Raw genomic sequence first — 7,348 nt, 5'->3', positions numbered from 1 at the left:
ACTACACGACGCACGACGCACGATGAAGGCCAAAATCGGGCCGATCGCCAAAACGGTTGCACGACTCAAAAAACGGCTCAAAATGGGCCAAAAATCGCACAGTGTGAGCCCGGCATAAGACTGTTGCCGTTGTTTTCCAGGGTCACAGAAATAATCTGGGCCTTTTGTTTGAGCCATGCTCCCATTCTCAGTGCTTTGCATGAATGGCACATTATTTTCCTGTTTGCTTCATTGTCTTTAGTTTAGTACTTTCCTAGCTCGTGGGTGAAAGTGTGTGTTTTTTGTTTGTCACAGGAAATGAGATTAGCCAAGCAGTTAGCTAGCAGGTTAGCTTAAGCATGTGGGTGTATTCAGAAGGCTGGAGAGATTAGCCTAGATGTTAGCTGCTGTGTGTAGGTTGCAGCCTGTTCTTCTGATTCTGATGACATCTGTCAGGACGTTGCCGCTGGCTGGAATAAGCCAACACATCAGTGTACTGAATGTCTTTGACAAGCTTGTGTTCACTTTTTTTGAATTATCTCTTGCAGCTTGCCAATTGCCAGACTCGGATGGAAAATGAAACCCATAAGTTGTTCACTGAATTACCAGTTTATCAATTTATCACCCTCATATATGCTCACACATGCATCAACTGACACACGCACATTTAAAAAAAGGAGATGTGTGACTCGTGCACTTCTGTCTTTTCCTTTGAATTTGGTTTCTTTTCTAACATTAACACTGGAAGTCATTGACATACATAGAGCAGCCTTCACAGAATACCACTTCTGCTTTTGGCAGCATCAGAAGGAGGTCATAAAGATACTTTGTTCCTTCCTGCTAATTTTGTCTGACGCCTCGCTATTTGCATCATAGATGGTAAAGGAAAAATTGCATCACGAGAAAAAGAGAAACGTCTGAGCGCACCTCCTCCGGCGCTCTATGACTGGGTCCTGGATCTCCAGGCTATAGCCATTTTTATATACCGTAGTTTTCGGGTCATAAGCCGCTACTTTTTCCCCACACTGTGAACACTGCGGCTTATACTAACGTGCAGCTAATGCATTTTTTTCATGCGGCCAAAAACATTTTGCCTGGTAACAGTAGACCAATAAAATTGATAAGTAGTATATTAAGTAGTATATATACGGTATATATTTTTACCAGTTGTTAAGAGACGTTGTAATGTTGTTTGTGCACTGTTCCGTAAAAAAAACCCCATACGCAACATAATTTGTGTGTTACCGATACGTACGTTAACGTTTATGTTACCTTATGGATTAAATTAAATGTTAAAAATCCTCACATGTAATATTTCTGTGTAAATATCTCATATTACGAGTGAAACGCATACGGCTTAAAATCCAGTGCGGCCTGTACAAAATTGAGATAATAATAAAAAATAATAATAAATTTAAAAAAGAAAAAAAAAAAATATATATATATATATATATATATATATAATTATTATTATTATTAGTCCAAGGCCAATAATAAGTTTGGATTGTTTCACTTCATATTTAGTCCAACATTGACTTGCCAGACTTCTTGTTTCACTTCCTGGTTAAAACCACTGATATTTTTATTTTGTGGTAGCAGCAAAAGAATCATACATTTACTAAGTTTGCTAACTTTACCATCAGAAGAAACCCTGTTGCTTTAAACTTGTATTTGGTTCTTTCAAACCATATCTCTGTCTTAATTGTTGATTATGTTTTTATGTTGATGATTTTCAATCCATCCAAAATGATCATTAACTAAACAGACAGCTGGTAAGGTTTTCTGCAGATCAGGTGCAAAACCTCATTTTGTAACTTCTCATCGAATAATCTTCACAATGAAAATCTTCCCCTGCACTAAAACGTTTCTGAAAGGATGTGTTTGTCAGTTCGACATGTTTCCAGTCAGCATTCTTTTTTTTCTTCTTTGCATCCATTTTGCCTCTTATCTGTCTTCCTGCTATCTGTGCTGTAATTTCATTTCCTCTCTTGTGCTGTATATTAATTCACGTACTCCCCCACCATCACACGCTCGTGTCAGATGTGCCTTATCTGAGCAGCCTTGTAAATCAACACTACAAAACTCCAAAGAATGTACACAAATCAGTTTCTCTTACGTCAGTGTGGTTTAAGAGTCTTTTTTTTTTTTTTTTACTGTTGTTCAAGCATTAAGATTAAAGTTTTATCAGAGAGCTGGAGGGAAGCGTCAGAGAAGGAGAGCAAGTAATGGAAAGAATGGAGATTGAGGGTTTGCTTTAGAGCCAGAGGGGATGTACTGTATGGGGTACAGAAGGTAACAGTCTGAGCTGTCACATCATCTCACAGACACAGCTGAGCTATAGTTGGTTTCATGACATAGATAAATGATCATAAAGGGATTTTCTTTATCGTCAAATGTAACACAAGTTTCTGGTCTCTGAGTTTGAGTAGAGTAGGCTGCTAATTCTAAAATTACTTGAAAGCAGGGACTCTATGTAAATGATGCTGAAGAATGGAGTCTGCGGTTGTTGTTTACATATCCCAAAGTGACTTTCTTCTGTCTTCTAATCTGCCCCTCCTGCTTCTTCTTCTTGGCATTTCTCTCCAGTTGGCTTATAGTTGTGTTGTAGCCTCGCTCTGTATTATTGCCTTCCCTTCTTTCACTCCTACTCTGAGATACTAGAAATCTCTAGAGATTGCACTTTCGCTCATCTTTTATGCAAATCCACAAAAAGAAAAAAATCTCTCTGCACCTCGACCTCCCAACGTTTATATGATGATTATGTATAGTGTGGTGGAAATTCAAAGACGAGGAGGAAATCTGAGAAGTCCTGACGTTCATTCTAACCGCTGCTAAAAGACGATGCAGAGTGTAAAAAGGGAGCATTACTGGCTATAGTTATTAAGTGGAAAAAGTGAAAACTGATTCGCGGGTGTAACAGAGACATTAGAGAGAGATGGTTAACGGTTGTCAATAGGAGAAAAACTACTTTACACCCCTGACATTAAAACTTTTTCATACTTAATTTGATATTTTAGCTTAATTACTTAAGACCTTAGAAAGGGTCTCTGTCACCACTGTTGCACGGGTGCTTTTAGTTGCTTTCAGCTGCTCCCTTATTTCCCAAGGGACCACCACAGCTGGGTTTAGGTCTTCTCCTGGCCTCCAGCTGGGGATCTTTCATGCATTAAAACAACTGTGTTAACCACTACACCACAGAGCCACTGTCAACTAGGGGGCCAAGTCCTGTTGATTCTCTCTCGCTCCTTTTATAACTGACATAATTTACTTTTCCCAAATCTTGTCCTTTTTCCCCTCCCTTCCTCTTAAAACAGCTTTGATAAGTTCAACTCTTAAGAAGACCCTTTCAACCAAAATAATTACCATACATTACTCTTCTTTCAAAAACAAACAAACAAAAAAGAATGTTGCTTTGCCGAGTTATTCATACCCTACTAACAATCATCTCAACAATTTCAGTCTGGTTTTCGGCCAGTTCACAGTACAGAGGCACCCCTGGTCAAGATCACAAATGATCTTCTGATGGCAGCCGACTCTGGGTTGCTTCTTGATCTGAGTCCAGTGAAAACATTTCAATTCACAACCTTGCCCAGTTGTTAGTGGTGTTCCCCAGGGTTCTGCCTCAGGCATCTTTCTATTTATTATTTATCTTTTACTTTTAGGTTACATTATTAGGAAATCTGGTATTCATTTTCATTCTTATGCTGATGACACCCACCTCTACCTGTCCACGCAGCCTAGTTCCACTCTTCCACCTGATTGTGATTGTCTGCTACTTTTCTTAAGTTAAAAAGTGACAAACCGAGGTCCTTCTGGTAGAACTAAAACTTTTTTGAACAAATGTGCTAAGCTCGCTCTGTGCCTTGACACTTCTCACATCGTTCCTCCTTCCCAGATCAAGAGCTTAGTTGCTGTTTTCCATAATGCCTTAAATTTTGAAACGCACATCAATAATATCACTCAGCCTGCATATTTCTTCCAATGTGATATTGGTCGGCTTCATACATCCTGTACATCAGTATTGGTTTTCTTGGACGTGCTCTGGTTATATATCATATTTATTAAAGTAATGCCTTCAAAAATCTTAAACTTCTCTGCAGGGTTCAGCTGGTCATAGCCAGAACTCCTTCCATAGAACGTATTACTCATTTCCTTCAGCAGCTGCATTAATTTTAAGATTTTGCTTCTTACTTTCAACTCTCTCCACAATCTCGCACCTCCATTTTTCTCTCACCTTCTGCACATCACCATTCCTTCCTGTACTCTCCTCTGTTACTCTTATTATACCAGCTGCCTGGCTTTCCACCTTGGGCTTTTGAGCTTTCTACCAAAAAGCTTTCCGCCTTCTTGGGAGCTCTCTCCTGCACCACATTTGCAACATTGATCCTGTCCCTGTCTTTAAAGCCAGCCTGAAAACATCTCTGAAAACATGTCTATGCTGTTATTTTATCCATACTGTGGTTTTGTTAATTGCTCGTAAGTTGTCCTTGCCCATCATGAAAGGTACCAAACGTAATATTAGAGGTGAAAATTTAACAGAATATTTCAATAAAATTTGCAGTATTTCTGACAGTTCAGGAAAAAAAAAAAACTGAACATCAGTGACTGCAGCTTGCAGACTGCAGCATTTATTAGTGCAAACGAAATGAACACATTTTCCATCCTTCTGTTCTCCAGTGAGCTCATGGATCATAAACGCCCTGATTCAAAATTGGAATCTGTTGCCACAAGGCGCCAGCAGCAGTAATATAGTGCAATATTAGAGATACAGGTATACATACAAAGCATAAGCACAAAAGTATCCCAGGTAGTCTCTTCCTCTGAAATGCTCAACATTTCAACAGTAACAATAACTCAAGTAATTTAACCTTGTAACTCTTCAGGACCCTGCACTATGCTTGCACGTAATAAAATTGAAATGGAAAATCCCTAACCTTTAACCTCTAACCCTAACCCATCAAACATTTGCTCTTTTGTTGGAGGTCGTTAAAGTTCACTATTTACTAAATCATCATTGGAGGCTGACACGCTGCTCTCGTTGTTGGGCATGCCTGGGCTTTAAACACTGTTCTGCACTGTGCCATTGATATTATGATATGACAATTGTATGTCACAGAAAAATTTACTCTGGTATTATTCCTACCATCACTGTTGTTATACTAGAGGTGGGAATCACCATACATCCCACAATACGATATTATCACAATACTTAATGCACGATACGATATTATTGCAATTTTTAAAAATATTTTGAGATATTCAGATTCTGTACATAAAGGTAAACTTTATCAATATTCATTTTCTCTAATATCAAAGTCTCACACTCAGTCTTTCTCTCATTTCAGTTTTATTGTTGACAAACTGAACGGTTTGTATTACAGTCTAGTCCAACTTAACTGATCGCAACCATCTGGTACAATTATAACTATTCTGAAGAATTTAAAAGTAAATTAAAACAAAATATAATTTTACATTAAATAAAAAAGTTTTAAACTTTTAAAATTCAATTTAAAATTAAAATAAGTAAACTGTCATGTTTATTGCTGCCAAAAAAAGTTAAACACATTTGGACAGTGAAGGAATGTCAGGATTCTTGCTCAGAAAAAGGGTCAACATGCTCTGAAGTCAGAGAAATCGATATTTTGTAACAAAATATCGATTTCTGCTGTCCCTGTATCGATACATTATTAGCAAACAAAATATCACGATACTACACGGTATCGATTTTTTCCCCCCACCCCTATGTTATACTACGCCATTATGCTTGTGATTAAACCATAAACGGCAGATTTGAGTTGTTAGTTAATGAGTGAGTGGTTTCATAGTGACATTTGACCCTCCTAGTCACATCTAGTTCTTTAAAACCAAGATGGCGAAAGTATAATTGCTTCAAAACGAGCCTCCAGAAACCCATGGATGATGTTACAGTACAGGGTGGGCCATTTATATGGATACACTGTAATAACATGGGAATGGTTGGTGATATTAAAGTCCTGTTTAAACATTGTGAATTGTAAACCTATCTTGAGGAGTTTGCCCCCTCACATATACTAATGTGCCACAAACAGGACTTTAATATCACCAACCATTCCCATGTTATTACGTGTATCCTTATAAATGGCCCACCCTGTGCTTAGCTTCTATATTGTCTGCAGATTAAACACCAAATCCACCTTAAATGCCATATTAAGCAGGTAATAGGTAAATTATTACCAACAGTCCATTCTCTTATTCCAGATTGAATAATTACCTTTACAGACAGATGCCAGAAACTATCATTTCTTATTAAGAATGAGAAATTATGTTGTTTTTTTTGTTTGTTTCAGAACTTTCACAGTGGCATGTGGAGTGGATGGTGTTCAAAAGTCATGGGTTCTGTTTAGAAGCCAGGGGACTGGAAGCCAATATGAAGAAAAATGGCTTAAAGGGATGTTGGCCTTTAAGGAAAGGGAGCTTTGTATAAGAGAGTGAAGCTGACGGGCTGTACTAAGGAAAAGTAATATGGAGCACAGCAGGTTCACTCTAATTAAACTGCTTATACACAAGTGAAACGACCTATAGCCGCTTAAAAACAAGCATACAGTTGGTTTAACAGAAAATATCTATTTTGTTTTCTGCTCAGAAGTGATTCCCATCGTATAACTTGCGCATAGGTTTAACCTGTGCATGCAACAAAATGTTTCCTTGTAGATTATTTTTTCAAGTAAACAATTCGCAATCAGATGAAATAAAGAAGAGCCGAAAACCTTCCCATTTGAGAAGACGGTGCAAAAAAATGTCACTTTAGAAAGTGTTAAACTGCAGAAAAGTAGAGTCTATCAATAATCTGAAGACATGGGATGGTGAGCTAACAGAAACTTTGACTATTTTTTACCCAAATTGCAGAATTGAAGTCAGAATATAATCACATAGGAGTTGAACAGAGGAGCTTGTGATTTGATGGATTGCAATCAGGGATTTAGAAAGTGGAAACAATTTGAGACTTGTGTGTTAACATCGTGGTTTCCAATACATGCTGAGATGGCTGCTGCTCGCCAAAGCCTCACAGTATAAGCGGATTACTGAGTGGATGTATTTTTCTTTCTTTTGTTGCTTGTTATCTTTATTTTTTTCTATTTGCTGCCATTCCTCTTTCTTTTATTTTCTTTTCCCCCCTTTTTTTCTTCATTGAACCACTTTTGGGTTTTTTAGGATTGTCAGCAATCAATTTGCCAAAGGTGATTTTGCATTTGTTTGTTTTTTTGTGTGACGGATGTCTCATTTCCTTTGATATAAAGGTGTCCAAGGGTTCTTTGGTATAAAATGAACAAACAAAACAAAACAAAGCAGAAAAATAAAAATTGGTTTGGAAGGTTTGATTAAAAATGTC

The 7,348-nt window shown here is 37.7% G+C and overlaps 1 protein-coding gene across 3 annotated transcripts in view; it reads left to right on the top strand.

Moving 5' to 3' along the window:
* The window catches only part of ppp1r16b (protein phosphatase 1, regulatory subunit 16B), a 108,092-nt gene that overhangs the window by 76,278 nt on the left and 24,466 nt on the right, over positions 1 to 7,348 (top strand). The window lies entirely within an intron of this gene.

This window comes from Neolamprologus multifasciatus, chromosome 5, assembly GCF_963576455.1.
Source record: "Neolamprologus multifasciatus chromosome 5, fNeoMul1.2, whole genome shotgun sequence".
Lineage (NCBI taxonomy): Eukaryota > Metazoa > Chordata > Actinopteri > Cichliformes > Cichlidae > Neolamprologus > Neolamprologus multifasciatus.
Note: the sequence above shows the minus strand (reverse complement) of the source record. Positions and strands in the feature narration are given on the sequence as shown.